Genomic DNA, 25,885 nt, shown 5'->3' on the forward strand with positions numbered 1-25,885 from the left:
GGCCCAAGTTCTAGCCTTTGGAGTCTCAGAGAACAAACATGTCTAATCCCTTATCATCTTCTACTTTTCAGAAAATAATTTACCACATCTGCCCAAAGTCTTCTCTTATTCGAGATCAGTATCTCCCATTCCTTCCATTGTTCCTCTTCTGTCTTGGTTTTGAGTGTCTTTGCCCTCTTTCTCATTCTCCACTGCACCAGGTCTGTTTCATTGTAACTGCTATAGAGTATTTCACCCAGGACCGAACCAAATGTTCGTAGTGCCATCACAGCAAAGCAGGACTCTTTGTAGGATTTACTGCCTTGCAGTTCTGCAATAAAGTTCTTGGTATGTGCACTATTAAGTCATATTGAGCTTGTGGTCAACTAAAACCTCCAAGTCTTTTTAAAAAGCACTCTGCTTTTCCATTTCTTACCACTCTTTGTTTGGAGCCAACTTCGATTCAGGTCAGCTGAGGACAGTTGATCTTGGGCCCTCTCACCTAGATTTTTCAGTGTTGAGGGTGGGGGTAGGAAACAGGAGTTGAAAATTAGCCTAACAGCTTTATTCACACCACCTTAAAACCAAGTGCAGGGAAGCTGATGTAGTTCAAGTGGTTAAGCACCTCCTTCCCATGTATGAGGCCCTGGGTTCAATTCCCAGTACCTCCTAGAAAAATAAAAAGGCCAGGATTTGTATGTAAAGACTATGGTACTGAGTCAATAAATATATATGTGTGTGTGTTTCTGTGTGTACATATATATACACACATACAAATTGTATGTGCAGTGTGATCTCAACTGCAAAAAATGTGTGCATGCACAGACACAAGACTGGAAGGAAATATGTAATACAGTATGTTAATAGTGGTTTTCTCGGTAAAAAAATTTGGAGTAGTTGTTTTTTTCTTTATACTTTTCCACAAATTTTCCAAATTTTCTACATTGTTTCTATTACTTTTATAATCAAGAACTTTGTTTCAAAACAATAAATCAGAGATATGAAATAACTTAAAGACAAAATGGGAAATAAAGTTTAGAGGCAAACATTAGGAGAAAATATTTGCAATATATAAAATGGACAAAGGATTTATATACCTAGAATATATAAGGAACTCTTTTTTTTTAAGATTTATTTTTTCCCTCCCCCACCCCCACCCCCACCCCCACCCTGTTGTTTTTGCTGTGTCGATTTGCTGTGTGATCTTCTGTATCTATTTCTCTTTTTGTCTTCTCATCTTTCTCCTCTAGGATTCAGAGGGATTTGACCCTGGGGACCTCTGATATGGAGAGAGGCTCCTGTCAATTGTGCCATCTCAGTTCCTCTGCTTCCTTCACTTTGACTCTCCCCTTTGTCTCTCTTTTGTTGCGCCATCATCTTGCTGTGTGACTCACTTGCACCGACACTGGCTCACCATGCAGGTACCCACATGGGCACTTAGCTCACCACACAGGCACTCACATGGGCACTCAGTTCACCGTGTGGCCACTGGCTCACCACACAGGCACACTTTCTCTTCTTTTTCACCAGGAGGTCCCAGGGACCGAACCTGGGTCCTCCCATATGGTAGGTGGAAGCCTTACCACTTGAGCCACATCTGCTTCACTATAAGGAACTCTTAACAAATCAATGAGAAAAAAAGACAAATAATCCACTAGAAAAATGGACAAAGAATATTGGGGCAGTTTGATATTGATGAATTCCAAAAAGAAATACTGATTATGTTTACAAACTGGTCTTTTCCTCTAGGCTAGTGATACCCTTAGACTGTATTGAATTCAGCGGTTTCACTTTTCCTTAATTAAATTATGACTAGGCTTTGAGTGGGCCACATCAGTAAGATGTCAACGAGTTCCCTTTCCCCTTGGTGGGCAGGGACTCACAGAGAAAACAAGGTAGAGGAGACAGATTTTTTTTCTTTCCCCCTCCCCTTCCCCCTCCCCCTCTCCCCCCACCTCTCCCCCTCCCTGTTCCCCTCTTCCCTCCCCTTCCCTGCTGTTTTTGCTATGTCCATTCGCTGTGTGATCTTCTGTATCTATTTCTCTTTTTTTTTTTTTTTTTTTTTTTAAAGATTTATTTTTATTTATTTAATTCCCCTCCCCTCCCCCGGTTGTCTGTTTTCTGTGTCTTTTTGCTGTGTCTTGTTTCTTTGTCCGCTTCTGTTGTCCTCAGCGGCACGGGAAGTGTGGGCGGCGCCATTCCTCGGCAGGCTGCTCCCTCCTTCGCGCTGGGCGGCTCTCCTTATGGGTGCACTCCTTGCGCGTGGGGCTCCCCTATGCGGGGGACACCCCTGTGTAGCACAGCACTCCTTGCGCGCATCAGCACTGCGCTTGGGCCAGCTCCACACGGGTCAAGGAGGCCCGGGGTTTGAACCGCGGGCCTCCCATGTGGTAGACGGACGCCCTAACCACTGGGCCAAAGTCCGTTTCCCTCTATTTCTCTTTTTGTCTTCTCATCCTTCTCCTCTAGGATGCACTGGGATGCGATCATGGGCACCTCTGATGTGGACAGCAATTTGCTGTCAATTGTGCCACCTCAGTTCCTGGTCTCTGCTGCACTTTCACCTCGACTCTCCCCTTCGTCTCTCTTTTTGTTGGCTCATCATCTTGCTGCGTGACTCACATTCATGGACACTGGCTTCCTGCACAGCCACTTGGTGCACCATGCAGGTACTTAGCTTGCTGCACGGGCATCAGTTCGCCACATGGGCACTCAGCTCGCTGCATGGGCACTTGGCTTGCCACGCAGGCACTCATCTCACCACATGGGCACTGGCTCACCATGCAGGCATGCTTTCTCTACTTCTTTTCCACCAGGAGGCCCCAGGGATCAAACCCAGGTCCTCTCATATGGTAGGCAGAGGTCCTATCTGCTTCCCAGGAGACAGTTTCGATGTGGAGCCTGGGGAAGTAAAGACACAGAGAAGGAGGACACAAGGGAATTTTAATGCTGGTGCCCCAGGAAGTAAACACACAGAGAAGCAGATATATGAGGAAAGAGAGAAAGCTCCATTAGACGAGGCAGAGGCCCTGGGAAGAGAGATGAGCCGTTTGCCTGATAGTTTACACCTGACCTTGTAGAGCAAGCAGAGCAGCTGAGCCTGGAGAGAGATGAGACTCATCCCATCCTACAGCTGATACTAGAAAAAGCTGGGACCACAGACCCTTAAGAGGAAGAGAAAGGCTGGACCCTAGCAGACATCAGCAGCCATTTTGCTCCAACACGTGGCAACAGACTTTGGTGAGGGAAGTAACATGCTTTATGGCCTGGTAACTGTAGGCTTCTACCCCAAATAAATACCCTTTATAAAAGCCAACAGATGTCTGGTATTTTGCATCAGCATCCCTTTGGCTGACTAATACGAATATAAATAGGCAATTTACAGAAAAGGAAATACAAATTGCCCATACCAATCAATACTGCCTCCTGGGTGGACATGCTGAAATCAGTGAGATGCCACAAGAACCAGCCAGAGTGAGGATCATATGACCAGCACAGGGCCCATTTAATAGTCCTGTATGGCCAGTAAGAAAACTTGATGGCACTTGGAGAATGACAACCGGTTATTGAGAAATGAATAAGGTTATTCCTCCCATTCATGCCACACTGCCCAATATTGCAATATTGCAATGCTTCTTGATAACCTATCAGCCTAGTTAGGAGAATTCCATTATGTATTAGACTTAGCTAACACCTTTTTCAATATTCCACTAGCTGAAGATAGCCAAGATCAATTTGTATCTACATGGTAAGGACAGCAATGGACAATCCAAGTCTCACCACAAGGGTACATACATAGCCCCACCATTTGTCACAGAATGGTAGCAGCTGACCTAGCAAGATGGAAAAAGCCACCAAATGTTGCTATGTTTCACTATATTAATGATATTATGCTTACTTCTGATAGTATCACATCTCTAGAAACAGTAACCCTGCCATTATGGTGCCTTTTAACAAACCAAGGAGAGACCATCAATGATGCCAAGATCTAAGGGCCCAGACAGTTCATAAAGTTCCTAGGGGTGGTTTGGCCAAGAAAGACAAAGGTCATTCCAGCTGTGGTCATAGATAACATACAAATGTATCTAACACCCACATTAGAAAGGAACTGCAAGACTTTGCTATATTTCAAAGTCTTTATAGCTTTATTAGATTACTGAAGACCCTTTATGCCCCACCTAGCTCAAACATTTCAACCATTATATAGACTAATTTTAAAAAGGGGGCTTAGTAGCATTGGGATACTGCGGCTGAACAAACATTCCAACAAGCAAAGATAGGTACCTTAATAGCAGGGCAAACTTGTGAATTTGTGTGGCCAGCGATCCAGAAGGGTAGAGCCTGTGGCAAAAACAACATGGGAAGTAAGTACCACTGTGGTTCTGGTTCCAGCTATGGAAAGGAACATAACAATTACATAGTCCTATTGTAAAACAGCCGTTAGCAGTATATCTTGCTCTTGTGCAAACCGAGTCTATAAAAATGACTTTGCCAATAACCATACAAACATCATTGCCAATAAGTGGATGATTATTCAGCCTAAAAGTACTTGTGCTCAGGCTAGCACACTACAAAAATGGCATGCTTATTTACAACAGAATTCTCCCCATATTAGTCCACTATCTGAAGACTTAAATAAATTATTGGAGGCAGTTACATATATAGAAAATCTGAACTCTCCTGCACTATCCTGCTGGTGAGAGAGAAAGTAGCATCAGTAATAGGGGGTATAGGAGCCCCACTGGGAGACACCTGGTATACTGATGGTTCCTGCACAGAACAACGCCCCCCCCCCCAATATGGCAAGCCATAGCAGTTCAAATAACCATGGACACCATATGAATGGATGGGGGAGAACGTCAAAGTAGTCAACAGGCTGAGCTCCAGGCTGACTGGGTGGTCCATGAACCTATGCTGATTTCCATATATACCAACAGCTGAGCCATGTATTGTGGATGGGACAGTGGCAACAGGAAAAATGGACAATAGAGAAGCGATTGTGACTCAGTAAGTTGGTCTCCCGTCTACCACACGGGAGGCCCTGGCTTCGTGTCCCACGGCCTCCTTGTGAAGGCAAGCTGGCCCGTGCACTGCAGAGAGCTGGCGCAGCAAGATGACGCAGCAAAGGGAGACAAGCAGATACAGAAAAAATGTGCAGTGAATGGACACAGAGAAGACACAGCAAAGAATGGAACAAGCCACAAGGCGGGGAGAAATAAAATAAATAAATCTTAAAAAAAAAAAAAAAAAGGACCATAGCCGGTAAAAATATACAGGATAAAACTCTGGGTTTGTGAACAAAACTCTAATGCAAAAATAATGATCCAGAATGTTCCAGCCCATACTTCAGGAAATCTGGAAGCCAACACATTAGCTATAATTAGATGCATTGACAAAAACCAATGTCAAGCAGTTTGGCTACACGATAAATCATGATACAAGGGTCCTAAAACTGTATGGAAATTATGTAAAAGGTTACATCTCCCTTTGAACTATAGCAATGTGCTTACGGCCTGTGAACCTTGTATAACATGCACTAGATGGAGGAACCCCCTACCTCATAATATGAGGCAAATACTGCAGGGAATGCAGGCTGAGCAACACAGGCAAAGAGAATATCTGGGACCCCTTCCTCTGTCAGATGGACAAAAGCATGGACTGACCTGTGTAGATACTGCTTCAGGCATTCTACAAGCTTTTGGATGTCAATGAGCTTATTAAGCTTCAACAATACAAGGACTCAAGAAACTTTCTTGTATGTATGGGTACCCACAACACACTGACAGAAATCAAGGCATCCATTTTGCAGGTTACCAAGTCCAGGACTGGGTGCAAGAAAGAAAAATTGCCACAAGGACCCCCAGGCCACTGGCCTAATGGAGAGAAAGAGTGGTATTTTTTTTTTTTAAAGATTTATTTATTTATTTAATTTCCCCCCCCTCCCCTGGTTGTCTGTTCTTGGTGTCTATTTGTTGCGTCTTGTTTCTTTGTCCGCTTCTGTTGTTGTCAGCGGCACAGGAAGTGTGGGTGGTGCCATTCCTGGGCAGGCTGCACTTTCCCTTCACGCTGGGCGGCTCTCCTTACGGGGCGCACTCCTTGCGCGTGGGGCTCCCCCACGCGGGGGACACCCTTGTGTGGCAAGGCTCTCCTTGCGCGCATCAGCACTGTGCATGGGCCAGCTCCACACGGGTCAAGTAGGCCCGGGGTTTGAACGCGGACCTCCCATATGGTGGACGGACGCCCTAACCACTGGGCCAAAGTCCGTTTCCCAAGAGTGGTATTTTAAAACAACAGCTGTAACAGTTATCTCCAAACCACTCATTGCGTGGGTGGGCATCTTGTTTCCAGGAAGCAATTAGGTTAAAAAAATTGCACCAACAAATGGACAAACATCAGAATATGAGCATTTCAAGACCCTGATGTCCACTCCATCAGCAATAAGAATTGAAGTAACATTGGAAAAAGATATACCTTCAGGGAAGCAGATTCGGCTCAATCCTGGCCTACCACATGGGAGGTCCAGGATTCAAACCCAGGGCCTTCTGACCCGTGTGGTGAGCTGGCCCACGCGAAGTGCTGATACACGCAAGGACTGCCATGCCACGCAGGGGTGCCCCCACGTAGGGGAGCCCCATGCGCAAGGAGTGCACTCCCACCAGGAGAGCCACCCCACACGAAAAAAGCACAGCCTGCCCGGGAGCGGTGCCGCACACATGGAAAGCCTATGCAGCAAGATGATGCAATTAAAAAAGAGACACAGATTCCTGGTGCCGCTGACAAGAATGCAGGGGGACACAGAAGAACACACAGCAAATGGATACACAGAGCAGACAATGGGGTGGGGAGAGGGGAAGATAAATTTTTTTTTAATTAATTTTTTAAAAACCATATACCTTCAATTAGAACAGAACAGGGACTCATAATGAGATTGCCACAGGCCATTCCCAAAGGCACCCACCAAATTTGGTGGGGCCTATGCTGTAAAATGCCACCCAAGCTGATTGGTAGTCTTATTCCTTGGGGACAGGGAAAGGAATTAGCAATAACTTTGACTCTTATTATACATGTAGGAGGTCCCCATTGCTGTAATTTACAGACAGCCTTCTCTATAAAAGCTGGGGCAGACATCACACTCCTATCATGATTTAATACACAGTCTCCTCTACATAATGTCCTATCTGATACCATGAACCCTTACGGGCTAAAGGCTGGTACACCTCCCTGAGGAAGAAGCCAATGTGGGGAACTATCTTGTCAGGAGAAGATCCTATAACTTACCTATTAAGAAACAGCCATGACCTTCCCATGTTAGCTCCCACTAAGCATCTTGTACTGTTCCTAGGTTAATGTTTCTAATCTTTACAACAGAATGAAATAAATTCCTGAAACAGACAACCAAAGTAATTACAACCCATAGCCAGACTGACTGCTGGGTGTGTGGACAGCTGCTGCCTTCTACCGGAGATGGACTGCCTTGGACAGTATTACCGCTCAACCTAACAGAATGAAGATCCTGAATGTCTGACACACAGTCTTGTCATGATTGGAATTTACCATTAACTAACCTATTTTTAATCGCACATCTAACAACTAAAACTATAGATACAACATAGAAACAAACTGAACACAAGATGCTCCTCTCTAGAGTACTCAGTATGGGACGGACTAGAATGGGTCACAGCTGAATAAGGTGCCCTAGAGGAGACAGCACCCCTATGCTTAGAGTGAGACGAAATGAAAGGTAATAACACTCCTATACATTTAGAATGGACTCCCATGTGAGCAGGCACTCAAACATATGTTAATCTGATACACAGTATCCAGGATATAGGCCAAAAACTATACCCATGGTGTTTACCCAGCCCGTAGCCAGGGTGTATGGGCATGTGGAAATCACCTATGGCCATTTTACCGTATGGTTGGACAGGCTGATGCACGCTAGGATAGTCCCTCTTATTGGGACAAACACTAAACACTTTACCAGAGACACCCATAACATTCCAGCCCTGAAAGCCCCCTGGACACATGGGATAGCTTGGTGGGAATATCCCTAACCATACTCCTCCCCTCAGTGAAAACCTCGGATACTCCTTTACAAGTAGGTGCCCTTGCACGTTATACCATTAAAGCTTTAAATGATAGCAAGCAAAGTATTCGATTATTAACAGAAGAAACTTCTGTCCATTATTTTTACTAACCTTTATGTATTTATTCATGCAATTGATAAAAATGTCACAGTTAGGAGTGAGATCATTACAGTTACGCTAGTGACTGTATAGACAGACCCAAGAGCAGAGTCAGACTGCCACCGATCAGGACATGGGGCCATGCCCAGCTCCTCAGCACCTGACTCTCTCTCTCTCTCTCTCTCTCTCTCTCTCTCTCTCTCTCTCTCTCTCTCTCTCTCTCTCTCTCTCTCTCTCTCTCTCTCTCTCTCTCTCTCTCTCTCTCTCTCCCACCCATCCGCACTCCAACAATTGCGGATGTTAAGTTCAGACATAACCCAAGGTCTCTTCCATGGCTTCTGTCAGGACCTGGAAATCTTAAGAAAGAAATGATAAATGAAAAGAAACTGGGACTGTTTGATGTATCTCTTTGTTCTGCCAACGACTCAGAGAAGACAAGGTGTGAAGCACTGGGGCCTTCATTTCCTTGGCACAAAATCTAATAAGCAATGAGAAGGTCAAGGAGGGGCTTAAGTTAATCTCATATTTAGATCCCTTTTTCAGGGCCACAAAAGGGTAGCAAGTAGGGGAAAAAGGGGGGAAAAAAAACAAACCTGCCATTTAGATTCTAGAGGAAAGAGGATTTAAAACGTGATCTCTTTTCTTGACAGACTGCAGCCTGGCCCTAAGGAAACCAGCTGAGCCAAACCAATCCCATCTAAATGTAACCTCACCAGAACAGCAGTTTGTTTTATTTGTGAAGAGATTAGTCCTCCAAAATCATATGATTTAGATATTATCACAGCAGCACAGGGAGGCTTGTGCCTTAATTAAAACTAGGTGTTGTACATATATACCTGATAATGAAACTAATATCACTGATCTTTTATCACAGATGAAAAATGAAATATCAGCTATCACTATTATGGGGGTACCTGATGCTTTCACACTTGGTTTCATCAGCTACTGGGGGCTTGGGGGTTTGCTTCACTAATTTTCTCTTAACATTAGCAGGCATAGGTATTAACATATGTGCCCTATATTGTTGTTGTGGCTTCAACCTCCAGATGTGCCCCTCATTTGCCTCTCAGGGATATTCACAGAAGAGGGACATGTAGAATGTAAGAGAGGGTTTTTGAGGCATGGACCGTGAGGCCATAATTCAGAGACGTCATTAATTCCAATGATAAGACAAAAACAGAAAACAAACCTCTAGTACATCAGAAAGTACACGTGCAGATTCCTAGGTATAATAGCTATCTGCACTAAAACTACTCCTTGGAACCAGATGTCACTCAAGCAGTTGGACGCCCGCCTCCCACATGGGAGGTCCTGGGTTTTGTTCCCAGTGCCTACTAAAAGAAGATGAGCAGACAGATGAGGGAGCCATCTCAGGGAAGGGGGGAATAAAAAATAAAATTAAAACCACTGCTGCTATACATCAGTAACTTCAAATAAACATATTTATGATCTTGGATATATGCCTTCCTTGTTCTTATCCTATATAACTCTCACTACTCATCTGAGTGGTGCAGAGTGCTACCCTGAACATCCTGCCACCACCCAGGACCAGCTTCCTGGTCATAAGTGCCCTAATAAACGGTTACTATTATACTATATAGAGTGACCTGCTTCATTTTTCAGTCTTAAGTGCCCGTTGAACATTGGCAAAACTGTTCTGTAGGTCCACAGCCAAACACCTGGTTGCCTGTGGGACACCATCTAGTGTATCAATATATCCATGGAGGAAAAACATAATGAGAGACACAACAAAGCAGGGAGTGGAGGTGGCTCCAGCAATTAGGTACCTCCCTCCCACATGGGCGGTCCTAGGTTGGTTCCTGGTGCCTCCTAAAAAAAAAAAGGACCAGCACACAACAAACAGATACAGCAAATGCAAACAAAAGGGGGTGGGGAGAAATAAATAAATAAATATTTTAAAATATATAATGATAAATCAGTGGTATTGGACTCAATGTATAAACATGTAATTTGTGACAAGAAAGCATAAAGGTGGGGGAAAAGAGGGATATAGGAACATTGTTTGTATACACATTGAGGTTAAGTTGGTATCAAAGCAGCAAACAATATTGTTATAGATTTAGAATGCTAAATTTCAGTCCCATGGTAACTATAAAGAAAATATCCTAGAATATTTATACTACTTATAGAGACGGCAATTGAGTACAATTTACCAAGGGTGGGGGCTGGGGAGCAGGGGGCATGGAGGGTTAATGCATGATGGGTGTAGGGTTTCTGTGTGGAGAGATGGGAATGTTTTAGATATGGAAGTGGTAAGGGTACCGCAATATCGTGAATGTGACTAATTCCACCAAATCCATATTTTGGAGTGGCTGAGATGGGAAACTTAAATTGTACATATGTTCCCACAATTAAGGGGGAAAAAGAAAGAGCAACTAAAGAGACAACGAGATAATGACATCTAATGCAAAACATGGTCCTGGATAGAAACTAACAAGGGAGGAGAAAAGATTCAAAGGGACATTATTGGGACATATGGGGAAAAATCAAACTATACAGTTTTTATATTAATGTTAAATTTCTCAAACTTGATAACTGTACTTACAGTAGTTACATAAGTGAACAATCTTGTTCTTAGGAAATGTACTTGACAGCATTAAGTATTCAAAGAGCATGATGTATACAACCTACACTCAAGAAAATGGATTGAGAAATAGACATGATAGATAGGAGGAAAGGAAGGAAAGAAAGAAGGGATGAAGAAGGAAGGGCAAATGTGGCAAAACAGTAAAATTGATAATCTGGGTATCTGGGGGGTGGAAGTATGTTGGATTTCTCTGTAAGGGGTTTGTATTACTTTTGTAGCTGTCCTCTAAGTTGAAAATATTTAAAAATAAAAATTTTTAAAAACATATTGTTGAATGAAAAAAGCAAATTGCAAAGTATAGTATTGATATTTTTAAAAATTCTTCCCCAAAATATAAAACTTCAGTCTAATTATGAGAAAACATCTGACAAGCACAAACTGAAGAATATCCTATAAAATACTTGATCTATACTTTTCAAAAATGTCAAGGTCATGAAAGACAAAGAAAGACTGAGAAACTGTCACAGATTGGAGAAGACCAAGGAGATATGACAACTAAAGGCAGTGTGGTATCCTGAAGGAGTTCCTAGAATAGAAAAAGCATATCAGCAGTAAAACTGGTGAAATCTATAAAAAAAAGTCTGTAGTTTAGTTAATAGGATTGTACTAATTTTAATTTCTTACTTTTGGTCATTGAACCATGACTGGATAAAGAAGTTAGCTTTAGAGGAGGCTAGGTGAAGGGTATACTAAAACTCTCTATACTATCTTTGCAACTCTTCCGTAAATCTAAAATTATTTTAAAATAAAAATTAAACCTAAACAAAAATAAATAAAATTTTTAAAAAAATTTTAATTTATAAAACTAAACAAAAACATACATGGTACTATTTCCTATGATCACACATTAAGTTTGTAAAGGACTTTTTAAACAAGTCCATATGGCTACATCCCAAACACATACCAGACGTTATCTCTAGGGATGGGGATGAAGGAGCAGGATTGGAGGTAATCATGAAAGGAAGCATTAGCTTTATTTGTAACATGTTAGAAAAAAAATGTGTTCATGTATTGCTTTTGTAACCAAAAATTAATTTTGTAAATGAAAAAGAAAGCAAAAGGAGAGGACATTTGGCCTTACGACTTTCGTAGGTAAGATAAGACATGCCATCTCATAGAGCAACCTTCTAACACAGGGCTAGGGAGCCCGAGGAGGCACCGAGGAGTCGTGAGGGGCTTGACTGGGGTCTCTACCTTCACATGAGCTGAAGGGCCTGGACACTTCTTGGCAAGGGAGCTGCCCCGCTGTGGCCCTGAATGGTCTCTCACCAAACTTCCTGCCCACACGCCCACATGGCTGTCCTGCCCGTCTGGTCAACATTGCTCTCTCTAGAATCCAGTAAGCTGGGAGTCACCCAGAATGCGAGCAGAATTCACAATTCACAGGTCACGCAACAGTTTTTCTGCTGCTTGGCAGAAGCTCTCAGAGAAACACAAGCATTGCTCAAGACCCTGCCCTGAGGCCTAAAAACAGCCTCCTGTTGCCCAAAAGTCTTTCTCCCAGGAAGTTTTCAGTCTTAACTTTCAAATAGCTGGCTCAAAGGTCTCCTCTTTTGTTCCCCTTCTTTCTCCCACAGCATTATGTCAGTATTTACTGTGATAAGAGTCCAATATAGGCTTATGAGAGGAGACACTCAATTGGAAAACATTTAGTCTAACTAGAAAACATCTAGTCCAACATGAGAGGCAGAGCATCCACAAAAGACTTAAGAGTACCTACATTTATTCCAAAATATGCTTGAACACTTACCATGTGCCCAACACTGAGCAACACACAAGTTTCTGCCCTCATGGCGTTTGGATGACTGCTTGGGAAGATGGGCATTAAGTAAACAAAGAATTATTGTTCTACAATGTTGGCTATGCAGGAAAAGTACCAAGAGGCTATGAGGGAGAACAAAACCGGGCTGGGGCTGGGGAGGGGGTGGGGGGTCTGAAAACACTTCCCTGAGGAAATGACATTTCAGATGAACACAGCAGGACAAGCAGGACTTAGGCAAAAAAAGTAGAGGGGGCCTGATTGGTGGAGTGGAAAAATTCCCCAAAGAGGGAGCTGCAGGTGCAAAGGCCCTAAGGTAGGGATGTATACCTGAGGCTGGGCATGCCTGAAGCCTAGAGAGAAAGGGAGAAAGGGAGAGAGGCAGGGTCAGAACGTGGAGGCCGCTAGAGGCCATGTTTATGCTCTGGGCCTTCTTTAAGTGGTTGGGGATTAACTGAAGGGTGAAAAGCGGGGGAGTGAGTGGGATCAGAGGCATAGTTTAAATGAATGGGATGCAGCCAACCAATCAATTGCCTCATATACTCATTAAATTAATTAATTTCAATCAAGCAAAAACCTCCCACGTGCCTGTTAAAACTTCCACTGGGTATTGAGAATGCTAGAGTGAGATCTGCAAGCTTTATCGTGATCGTTTCATTTATTGCTCATCTACCACATGCTAGACATTGGAGATTTAAATTGATCCCCTACCTCTGCCCTGCACTGGAGTTGCTGACCATCTATTTAGGATATAAGCCACTCCAGTGGGTTATTATAAGTTCCATATCATAGAAGTGACCCTAAGAGCTTCAGGAGTACAGGAGAGATGAAGATGACAGGAGAGTCAGAATCAACTACATCAATAGGACTATTTCTTCCATGTTCACCTGGCTCCCTCAAATTGCCATTTGCAGATCCTGTAACAAACACCCAGGCCCTTTGTCCCTGCATATACTTTTCCTCCGCCTGAAAAGCTCTTCTCAGTTCTCCTCTCTTTTCATCTCTCTAAATCCTATTCATCCTTAAGGCTGCAGCTCAATGTGACACAGAGGGGCCTTCCCTAGTACTCCCACCCATTCTAACTTAAAGCTCTCCTGTTATTTTTTTTTTCATTCTGCTCTGCATCTTCCCCTCCCTTTCCGGTGCTTACCACACTTGCAACTGTATGTGTGAGATATTTGTTTAATATCTGCCTCCTCTTTGGATTGTACATGAGAGCAGGGACACTGTCCACTGAGAGGAAATACAGTATCTAGCTCAGAGTCTGGCACATAGTTGGGACTCAGTATATGTGTCTTAAATAAATTAATAACTCAGTGAATATGTGGTAGATCTGTGAGTGGATTTTACTTTCTTTTACAATGCTGTGAATTTGATTAAATTATTAAAACAGAACAAGGAAGCAAACTAGAGCTCTCTTTCTCTCAAACCATGCTCCTCCCTGAGACGTCATCAGTCATCTCTTGGAGAGGAAATATGAGGGAGACACTAATACAATTTGTTTCCAGGTAGGTCTGATCAATATATCTCCAGCCAATCCAGCAAAATGCACAGAAGGAGACACAGGAAGAGAGAAAGCTCCATAGACACAGCAGAGGAGAGAACTGTGATCCTGGAGCCCTGGGGAGAGATGATAGAAAGAAACAAGCCCTGTGCCAACCTGTAGCTGAGAGAGAGGAAGGCTGAACCCTTGCAGGGATTGGCAACCACCTTGCTTCAACACATGGCAACTGATTTTGATGAGGAAGTACCTCTTATGGTACCTTGAGTTGGACTCTTTAGGACCTTGTAACTGTAAGCTTTTACGTCAAATAAATATCCTTTATAGAAGCTAACAGATTTCTGGTACTTTGCATCAGCATCCCTTTGGCTGACTAATAGCAACTTCCTACCATTAATGAAAGCATTTCCTAATTGATCTAATTTTCCCATCTTGGCAATCCACGTCAACCTCAGTAAACAATTTCCTATAATAGCAGGGAGCTAAACAAACATATAATCATTTTTGAGATAAGAATTGAAAGTAGAAGCTAATTTAATGAATTTGTTTCTTTGGATCTGTACACTTGTGGAAACAGAAAGATATAGGACAACACAGGAGCAAGAACACAATTCACTCACAAAAGCTCTTACAGAAACAGATTTTAACCCACAGACTATTGATTCTTTCAGCCCACTACACATGGTCTTCTCATTGCTTTTTACTTTTTTACCTTTTATATATAAAATGCATAAAACCAGAGAACGCAAAGCAAGCAAGGGGCCATAGACATAGGAGACTTTTGACAACAAGCAACAGGAAACCTGGTTAAATCAGGCTTAAGCAGTAAGGAAGTCTAGAGGTATGGGTAGACTCCAGGGTCAATGATTCAGTACCTGACATTACCATCAAGGACCAGTCTCATCTCTGCCCTGTGGCCGTCAGGGTTGGCTTCAACCTAAAGTAGGTTCTCCTCATGCTTGTAGGGTCACTACAAGTGTCCTTGTTCAAGTCAATAAAAGACCCCTCCTCTACCACAGACTCTAAGTCCTGCCCTTCAGTCTAATGGGGATAAGTTCGACACATGCAGACCTCTGGACCAATAACTATTGCCAAGGAAGGGCCATACATCAGTTAATCAGATTTTGTGCCTAGAGTTAAGGAGAGAGAAGATACCTGAGTAAAACTGGGGTTTCCAACAGAGGGTAAGGGGGATATATATATGTCAGTCAAGACTAGCAAACCAGAATCTGCCCGGACCTTGAGTTACAAGTAATACTAGAGTAAAACAAAAACAATACCTTGAATATGAATTTCATACATCCATGAGGGATAAGATCACACTCCCATCAGCAAAACTGGCTCACAACAGCAGTGATTCTCAGAAATCTCAGGAAACCTGTGTCCTCAGCGGTGCTCTTTAGGTAGCACTCAGCGGGAGCAGAGGCATAGTCCTGCATTTTCGCCATCCTCTCCAACCCTGGTTCATGCCAATCCCTTTTTGGATCCCACTCTAGACCTTCATAATGATCTTGAGAACATATCCCAATTTGGGAAATTTTCCTTGGAAGTTCCAAAGTATATTTGTATAGGACTTGCTCTGTGCAATGTTAGATATTCCTTGGGGGGAAACGTTCCACGCTTGTAGAAATCTTGAAAAGGCTATTTAAACACTTAGCACACAAAACATTTCGGCACCCATTATTATAAATTCCTGGAATAGCAGTCCACTTTGCCCTTTTAAGACAGGGCCTTTATATTCAAGAGAGTGGCTCTGGGTCTCAGACCACAGAAGCGAGGCCTCAGCCGAGGATATACAACTGTAATATACTGTCTTCTTGGATTAGTGGTTCTTATACTTTACCAGGCATAAAGGTTGCCAGGGAAGTTTTCTAAAAGGCAGATTCTAGATCCTATCCCAGACCCACTGGTTACGACTCTCTGGCCATGTGGCTTGGGAGTTGGCATTGTAAATGAGCTCCCCAGGTAATTCTGGTCCAGGTTGTCCATATGTTCTCTGACAATGTTAACTCTCTAGCTCATTCCTGCTGGTGACAGCAATCAATGTTGCCATGGCAGCAGCATATCTGAACCACCCCCAGCTGCCTGCTGCCCAGACAACTGAAGTCCTGGGTCTCTTCCTTGTTTGTTTGCCTCAGGGACCATTTTGAACAACAGTCTTTGAATACTGCAGAAACTATACAACTGACCCCAACAAAGAAACTGACTCACAGCTGCAGAATCCCTACATCACCTTACCTTCAAACCACTTGCCTCTTAAGCCTCTTTCTTGGCTCCACTTCGAGTCAGATGCTAGACCTGAATGATTTCACTGGCACGCTATGGTGCGATCTCTGAGACACAGTTTTCCAAGTCTGCCACAAGCAGGGGAGCCTTCCTTACCTGACACCGATAGCACTCCTGTTGCAACAGGTGCCCCCTTGGAAAAAAGAAAAGAAAAATCTTCTCTCATTTAAGTGGTGGGGAGTTGAGTTTATTACTTTTACTTTGAGGCTCTTTTCAACGAATTTTTTCATCAGATACTAACCATCTGAAAGAAAAGCCATGCTAAATAGGAGAGGGGAAAAATTAAACACTAGGATATGAGACTGATTTCTAATTCCTGCGTGGTGGGCAGAATAATGGCCTAATCCCTAGGACCTGTGACTATGTTACTGTTTCATGACAGAGAGGAATTAAGTTTGCAATTCAGCTGATTTAAAAATAGGGAGATAACCCTGAATTATCCAGGTAGGTTCAATGCAAACACAAAGATCCTTAAATGTGAAAGAAGGAGGAGAAGAGTCATTGTCAGAGGGAGGCAGTGTGAGAAAGACTTCTCCAGCCACGGCTGGCTATGAAGATGGAAGAGGGTCACGAGCCAGTGTGTGCAGGCAGCTTCTGAAGCTGGGAAAGGCGAGCAAACCCATCCTCCCCTAGAGCCTCCAGAAGGAACGCAGACATGCCAACACCTTGATTTGAGACCCAGTTCACACTTCGGACCTACAGAACCATAAGACAATAAGTTTGTGCTGTTTTACATCACTAAATTTGTGGTAATTTATTATAGCAGCAACAGGAAACAAATACGAAAGGAATTAGGATAGCAGAAATACAGACTACAGGGTCAAGTGTGGGCCTCCCTGCTCAGGGCCACACTCCCCTTTCCTTCTATGAGTTTTTCAGGATCTTACTTTTGTACCAGATGACCTGGTTCAGAAAACTTGCAGGGGGAGCAGGTGTGGCTCAAGCAGTTGAACACCAGTTTCCCAGATGGGAGAACCCAGCTTTGGTTCTGGGTGCCTCCTAAAAAAAAAGGAAAACAAAGAACAAGCAAAACAAACAAAACAAAACAACTCAGGGGAGATGATGTGGCTCAGGGGTTGAGCACCAGTTTCCCACATACGAGGTCCCAGGTTCAATCCCTGGCCCTTGGTACCAAAACAGTTTTAAAAAACATTTATATCTTTTTTTTTTCTTTCTTTCCCCTTCTTGCCCCCCATTTGTCTTCTCTCTGTGTCCATTCACTGTGTTCTTCTGTGACCGCTTCTATCCTTATCAGCGGCACTAGGAATCTGTGTTTCTTTTTGTTGCATCATCTTGTTGTGTCAGTTCTCCCTGTGTGTGGTGCCATCCTTGGGCAGGCTGCACTTTCTTTCACACTGGGCGGCTCTCCCTACGGGGCGCACTCCTTGTGCATGGGGTTCCCTTATGCAGGAGACACCCCTGTTTGGCACAGCACTCCTTGCATGCATCAGCACTGCATATGGGCCAGCTCCACACGGGTCAAGGAGGCCCGGGGTTTGAACCACGGACCTCCCATGTGGTAGGCGGACGCCCTATCCATTGGGCCAAGTCCGCTTCCCAGACAACTATATCTTGATGAATCAAATTTATGTACACTTTTTTGCCCCTTCCATATTGGTGTGTTTGTTCTTTTTTAAAAAATGAATTAGGGAAGTGGATGTGGCTCAAGCAACTGAGCTCCTGCCTACCACATGGGAGGTTCCAGGTGTGGTTCCCAGTGCTTCCTAGAGAAGACAAGCAAGACAGTGAGCTGGTGCAGCAAGCTGGCACAACAAGATGACGCAACAAAGGAGACACAAAGAGGAAACTCAGTGAGAGAGATAACGAAGCAGAGAGCGGAGATGGTTCAAATGACTGAGCACCTCTCTCCCACATGGGAGGTCCCAGGTTCAGTTTCTGGTGCCTCCTAAAGAGAAGAGAGAAGAGAAGACAAGCAGACACAGAGAGCACACAGCAAATGGACCCAGCAGACAGTGAGCACAAAACAACAAGGGGGAGGGATAAATAAATAAAAATAAATCTAAAAAAATAAATTATATTCATTGTCAACCTAGAATAAATTAAGCTACAAAGCAACAAAGGCATTTATTTGGGGTCTTACACTTGTAATTTGGGAAGCAAAGATTCAGGGAGCAGCCCAAATCATGCTCCATCTTTACAGGCAAAGGTTTTTAAAGGGAAAGAAGAATACACAAGCTGTTAGTGGTTGGTAGATATTTGGGGTACTCTAATTGTCCTTCAGGTTAGATAGTTAACTGAGTTCTTTATCTTGTGTTTTGTTTTATGGTCCAGCTATCCTTAGGGGTTTCAGGAACATTGTTGTTTGAAGTTTCATATACTTTGAGATATTTGGCTGAGACCTGCATGAGAATAACCTTCAGAATGACCTCTTGACTTCATTTTATTTTTTATTTTTTTAAAGATTTATTTATTTATTTAATTCCCGCCCCCCCCCCTCCCCTGTTGTCTGTTCTCTGTGTCTATTTGCTGCGTCTTGTTTCTTTGTCCGCTTCTGTTGTCATCAGCGACAGAGGAAGTGTGGGCGGCGCCATTCCTGGGCAGGCTGCACTTTCTTTTGCGCTGGGCGGCTCTCCTTACGTGGTCACTCCTTGCGCGTGGGGCTCCCCTATGCGGGGGACACCCCTGCGTGGCAGGGCACTCCTTGCACGCATCAGCACTGCGCATGAGCCAGCTCCACACGGGTCAAGGAGTCCGGGGTTTGAACCGCGGACCTCCCATGTGGTAGACGGACGCCCTAACCACTGGGCCAAGTCCATTTCCCTTGACTTCATTTTAAATATCTTGGTCATAATCACACTATTTTGTATAATTTCTTTTAACATAATGAAAGATATATATACAGAAAAATTCACAAATCATTTTCTCACAGTGAACACATCTACATAGTGACAAAAATCAATATACAACATACAACCAGAAACTTCAAAACTCATCTCATGCTCCCTCTACTTCATCTCTCTAAGAATAATCACTACTCTGACTTCCAGTTCCATAGATTGTTTTTGCCTGTTTTTTGAACTTTATATAAATGGAATCATATCTTTTTACCTGGCCTCTTCCACTTAACATTATATTTGTAAGATGCATCTATATGTAGCAGTTGTTTCTTTTCATTGCTCTATAGTATTCCATTGTATGAATATGACTCAATTTATCCATTTGGAAAAAAAATGATCCCCTTCCCTCCACCTACAGGACTTTTCAGAGACTTTATCATACTAATAACTTAATGAAGTTTTCAAAACAAGGTAAGCACATCCAGGATTTCCCAAATTTATTTGACCATAAGATTTTTCATCTATAGTGCTCACTTTGGCAGCACATATACTAAATTTGGAACGATATGGGAAGATTAGCATGGCCTCTGTGCAAGACAACATAATCCCTCCACTTTTATCTGTTTTGTGAAGGGGTTCCACAAAGGTGTGTATTTTTAACAATATATAGATTTATAGTTTTTTTAAAAAGGGTTATTTTACAAAATATTTTTTAAAAGTACCAGCCTAACAATGCTTATTCACTGTTGGTGGGAATGTAGAATGGAGCAGCCACAGTGAAAGACTATTTGATGATTCCTAAGGAAGTTAAATATACATCTGCGATATGATATGGCAATCCCACCATTAGGTATATACCCAAAGGAACTGAAAGCAGGGACATGAACAGACATTTGCACACTGATGTTCATAGCAGCATGATTCACAATTGCCAAAACATGGAAACAACCCAAGTGTTCATCAACCAATGAATGGATAAGCAAATGTGGTATATACATATGATGGAATATTATGCAGCTGTAAGAAAAACTGAAGTGGTGGAGCATAGACAACAAAGATGAACTTTGAGGACATTATGTTGAGGGAAGCAAACCAAATACAAAAGGACAAATGTTGTATAAGTTCACTAATATGAACTAAAAATAATGAGCAAACTCATGGAGTTAATAGCTGGAATATAGGTCACCAAAAAATAGAATGAGAATAAGAGAGTGGGGAGCAGAGGCTTAATATGTGCAGAATTTGTAATAAGGTTGATTATAAATGTTTGGAAACAGATAGAGGTGATGATAGCATACTACGGTGATATAATTAGCAGTGATAATATATGGGTATGATAGTGGATGAAAGGGAAAGTTTAAGGTCATGTATGTCACTAAAAGGAAAGTTAAAGGATTAAACACGGGACTGGATAGCATAGTGAACCCTCTTGTGGACAATACATGTGGTTAATAATACAAACAGGGAAGCGGATTTGGCTCAACGGATAGAGCGTCCACCAACCACATGGGAGGTCCAGGGTTCAAACCCAGGGCCTCCTGACCCGTGTGATGAGCTGGCCCATGTTCAGTGCTGATGCATGCAAGGAGTGCCATGCCACGCAGGGGTGTCCCCCACGTAGGGGAGCCCCACGTGCAAGGAGTGTGCCCCTCAAGGAGAGCTGCCCCATGCAAAAAAAAAAAAACCTGCCCAAGACTGGCACCGCACATGCGGAGAGGTGATGCAGCAAGATGACACAACAAAAAAAGAGACACAGATTCCTGGTGCCACTGACAAGAATGCAAGCAGACAGAGAAGAACACACAGTGAATGGACACAGAGAGCAGACAATGGGGGGGGGCAGGAGAGAGAAATAAAAAATACATCTTAAAAATAATAATACAAATATAAGAATGTCTTTCCATGAAACAGAAAAAATGTATGTTAATACTAGAAGGTGTTAATTATAAGGTGGTATATGGGAAAAATTACACGTAAAGCAAAGCATGGACTGTAGGGAACAGTAATACATTAATATTTTTCCATGGCTTGTAAAAAAAAAAAAAGAATTATGCAGAGTGAAAGAAACCAGGCACAAAGTACTACATATTTTGACTCCATCTATATAAAATGTAAATATAAGTAAATTAGAGATGGAATTAGATTAGCAGCTATGTATGGCAAGGGAAGTAAAGAGAGATTGAGAGGTAACAGCTAATGGGTAGAGGGGTTTTCTTTTTGGAATAATGAAAATGCTCTAATTTTGATTGCAGTGATGAATGCACAACCCTGAGATCATAACAAAAGCCATTGAATGGACACTTCACATAGACCGTATGGTTTGTGAATGTTTTTGTTTTTTTTATTAAAGATTTATTTTTATTTATTTCTCTCCCCTCCCCCCCCCATTGTCTGCTCTCAGTGTCCATTCACTGTGTTCTTCTGTGTCCACTTGCATTCTCATCAGGCAGCACAGGAATCTGTGTCTCTTTATTGTTATGTCATCTTACTGTGTCAGCTTTCCATGTGTGCAGTGCCATTCCTATGTGGGCTGCACTTGTGGCACGGGGCGGCTCTCCTTGTGAGGCGCACTCCTTGCACGTGGGGTTCCCCTATGTGGGGGACAGCCCTGCATGGCACAGCACTCCTTGTGCGCAGCAGCACTGCGCGTGGGCCAGCTCACCACACAGGCCAGGAGGCCCTAGGTTTGAACCCTGGACCTCTCATGTGGTAGGCGGACGCTCTATCCGTTGAGTCACATCTGCTTCCTGTGAATATGTTTTAATAAAATTGCTTTGAAAAAAAAAAAGTATCAGCCTAACCTCTCGAGGATCTCTCAGAAGGCCTTTGACCAGACTCAAAGGTTTACTAAACCTACAAGGGTTTACTAAACTGATGCAAAGTCCATTGCTTTTGTTGCTGTTGTCTTGAAAGGCTTGGTCAAAGGGCCCATGTCCCTCTTTGGAAAGGGCTCAAAAGGGATCAGTGACAGCAGCTCAACAGAGATCAAACAGCTTAGTCCACAGGCACTTCTGACTCTGGAATCAGAAGCTGAAAATAGACCATTACATGCCACAAGTCTTAAATTGCTTCTAACCAGGCAGGCTAGTGTAGGGCTTAGGAGCACGGATTCCAGAACCAGACTCCCTGGCTCCAGCTCCTGGCTCTGCTGCTACTTAGCTGTGACCTTAGGCAAGTTTCTTAATACCCCATGACTCAGTTTCCTCATCTTTAAAATGGAAGTGAAGATAATAATAGCACCTACCTCACAGGCTCACAATAAATGAGATCATACTTGTACAGCACTTAAGACAATGCTGGGCATCTAGTAAGCAATACACAAAAGTTTGTTAAAAGCCAAAGCGATGGTGCAGCTGCTGTGGAAAACAGTTTGGCAGCTCCTCAAGAAGTTAGACAGATTTACCATACGAGCCAGAAATTCCAATCCTAGGCACATACCCAAAATAATTGAAATCAGGGCCTCAACAGATATTTTTACAGTGTTCATAGCAGCATTATTCACAATAGCCAAAAGGTGGAAATAACCCATGTTCAACAAGAGACAAATGAATAAACAAAATATGATGTATACATACAATGGAAGTTCTTATACATGCTACAATGTGGATGAATCTTGAAAACATTATGCTAACTGAAATAAGCCAGACACAGATGACCACGTACTGTATAGTTCAATTTCTATGAAATATCTAGAATAGGCAAATCCATAGAAACAGAAAGTAGAAAAGAGTTTACCAGAAGGTGGGGGATGGGAGGAAAGGGAGGAGATTGCTTAAACGGCTACAGAGTTTCTGTTCAGGATGATGAAAATGTTCTGGAAATAGTGGTGATGGTTACACAACCCTGTGAATGTAGTAAACACCACCGAATCGTACACTTAACATTGTTAAAATGTTAAATTTTGAGTTATGTATAGCTCACCGCAATTAAACAAATAAACAAACACCACAGTGGCAATGGCAGTTTTCTCTCTACACTAATGAGTGGCAAAGCTTGACCCAGACATTTTAGTTTTTTTACAGTTCTGTGCTCTACCACGGGGTCAGTCCTCCCTACCCCTGAGAAGCCCAGAGTCACATGAGCCTCTCCTGGCCCTCCACGGTGGTAAATGGTAACCAGGCACGGCGATTCTTTGGGTCAGCAACACTTCAACAGAAATTTGGGGGACTTATCTAGGGTGGCTATCTTTTAACCCTGCCGTTCAGGACATTAAAATAAACTGTCATCTACTGTCATTAGTATTTCATGAAAGGCCATTTTAACACCAGAAAAGTAAGAAGGACATTCATCTCAGAATACAAGACAGGGCTTTAAGTTGATTATATTTAGCTTAATAAAAAAATCACTATCTTTTTCTGGCTTTTCCATTTCATCTTGAGCCAGTGGCCAAGGGCCAGCCCCTATCTCCGACCCCTGTCGGCATTCCTGGACCCGCTGGGCATTCCACCGAAACACCTGACTGGTCAAGCCTCCAAGCTCATACTGAACATTCCAAACCCATCGACTGTTCAAACGGAAGGCATCTGCTAATAATCCCAGAGTGCTCCTGTGCTCACAGGTGAGAATTGCACATAGGTATTTTAGTTGTTAAGTGGAGTATTTGATGGGGCCATTTAGAATTTTGGTTCTAATTCCAAGGGACCAGGAAGGCCTCTGAGCTTGGTTGCCTGGGTTTACAGAGTTTTTCTTCCCAGACACAGTGAGTGAAAGAGCCTAGGCCTGGGATTCAGAATACAGGGTTCTCAGGAAGCCGATGTAGCTCAAGCAATTGGGCTCCCATCTACCATATGGAAGGTCCAGGGTTTGATTCCCAGGGCCTCCTGGTGAAAGCAAGCTGGCCCACACAGCAAGCTAGCCCAAGCAAAGAGCTGGCTCCATGTGGCAAGCTGGTCTGAGCAGAGAGCTGGTGCAACATGATGACTCAACAAAAAGAGACACAGAGGAGAAACAATTAGGGACACAGCAAGAGATTGAGTGCCTCTCTCCCACTCTGGAAGGTCCCAGGATCAGTTCCTGGTGCTATATAAAGAGAAGTCAAGCAGGGAAGTGGATGCAGCTCAACTGATTGGGCTCCTGTCTACCATATGGGAGACCCTAGGTTCATGTCCTAGGGCCTCCTTGTGAAGGCAAACTGGCCCATGCCTGCAGAGAGCTAACGGCATCCATGTGGCAGTATCTTATGGAAATCAAATCTACAAATCTGGATATCAAAAAACTAGATATTTGATGACATAAGGAATTCTTTCATTCTGTTATGATAATGGCATTGAGGTTATGTGATTTTTAAAAAATACGTCCCTTTTATAGAGAATGGAGGTGGGGGGAAGGAATGGCCATGGGTTGATGATTGTTGGGGCTGGGTCATCAGTACCTGGAGATTCATTATGCTATTCTGTCTACTTTAGGGACTGTTTAAAAGTCACCACAGTGGGAAGCGGATTTGGTTCAACTGATAGAACATCTACTTAACATATGGGAGGTTCAGGGTTCAAACCCCAGGCCCCCTGACCCGTGTGATGAGCTGGCCCACACACAGTGCTGATGTGCACAAGGAATGCCGTGCCACACAGGGGTGTCTCCTGTGTAGGGGAGCCCTACATGCAAGGAGTGTGCACCGTAAGGAGAGCCGCCCTGTGCGAAAAAAGTGCAGCCTGCCCAGGAGTGGCACTGCACACACAGAGAGCTGACACAGCAAGATGACCCAACAAAAAGAGGCACAGATTCCTGGTGCTGCTGACAAGAATGCAAGTGGACACAGAAGAACACACAGCGAATGGACACAGAGAGCAGACAATGGGGGGAGGGGAGAGAAATAAATAAAAAATAAATCTTAAAAAGAAAAAAAAGGTCACCATAGTAAAAAAGCTTAAAAAAAAGATGTAAGTTTGTAAGCTGGAGGCTTATTGTTTTATCATCAACAACAATAATACAAAGCACTACCGTTTAGTGAGACTTTACTCCATGCCAGGCACGGCCCTTCAAATGCTTTAGTTGTCACCACAACTGCATTTTACTGGGACTCAGAAATGTCAAATGTCTTGCATAGTAAATGGTGAGCTTTAGCTGAAATGAGATATATCAAGGAATGCAAATAAAAGCAAGATAAAAGGGTTAAATAAGGAAAAAGTATGGGATATTGACCAGAGAATGGAAGAGGATCCATAAAGAAGGTGGGAGAGAAAGAGAGAATGCTTTGTAAACCAAGGAATCCATAGGATTCAAGAACAAAGGAGTGGCTCATAGTATTAAATACCACAGAAAATACTAGCAAAATAGCAACCAAAAACTATTCATTGGATTTTGCAATTAGGTGGTTGCTGTGGCCTCGAGAAGAACCATTGGAGCGGGGGTGGGGGGGAATGAGATGGAGAATTAGTGGCTGGCAAATGGGGTCTGCTCCTTTAATAAGCTATGCTGGGAAGGGAACCTGAAAGACTGGCTAATAGCTAGAGGGAGGCATCTTAAGGTGAAAGAAGCTTGGCTGCTTACGTGCGGGAGGGAGAGATCTAGAAGAGAGACTGAAGATAGAGAAAAAGGAAGCAACATGATGGCACAGAGTGTCAAGGGCTAGGGAGGGAGGGATTCCAGCACCCAGGCAAGGAATGGGCCTTGGACAAAAGGAGGGGGGATACCTCCCTGTGGAAGGGAAGGGAAAGAAGGAAGCCACTCATGGAGTGAGGTCCAGAAAATGAATCTAGGAGAGTTGTGATGTCAGAGCTGGTCAACTGTGAGCAGGCGAAGCGAGCAAGCTTAAGGAGTTCTGGCCAG

General features: G+C 43.3%; 1 long non-coding RNA gene and 1 other non-coding gene across 2 annotated transcripts; one reads left to right on the forward strand and one right to left on the reverse strand.

Moving 5' to 3' along the window:
- Positions 1 to 2,000: 2,000 nt before the first annotated feature.
- Positions 2,001 to 15,601, reverse strand: LOC131278701 (uncharacterized). Its single transcript, XR_009186110.1, has 3 exons — positions 15,314 to 15,601; positions 4,264 to 4,320; positions 2,001 to 2,880 (listed from the first exon to the last, which is right to left on the reverse strand). It is a non-coding gene; the product is annotated as an uncharacterized lncRNA (long non-coding RNA).
- Positions 15,602 to 19,643: 4,042 nt separating this feature from the next.
- Positions 19,644 to 19,746, forward strand: LOC111759288 (U6 spliceosomal RNA). The gene has a single exon (XR_002793334.2). It is a non-coding gene; the product is annotated as a U6 spliceosomal RNA (small nuclear RNA).
- The last annotated feature ends 6,139 nt before the right edge of the window (positions 19,747 to 25,885 follow it).

The sequence above is a fragment of the Dasypus novemcinctus genome, chromosome 6 (assembly GCF_030445035.2).
Source record: "Dasypus novemcinctus isolate mDasNov1 chromosome 6, mDasNov1.1.hap2, whole genome shotgun sequence".
In the NCBI taxonomy this organism is placed as follows: domain Eukaryota; kingdom Metazoa; phylum Chordata; class Mammalia; order Cingulata; family Dasypodidae; genus Dasypus; species Dasypus novemcinctus.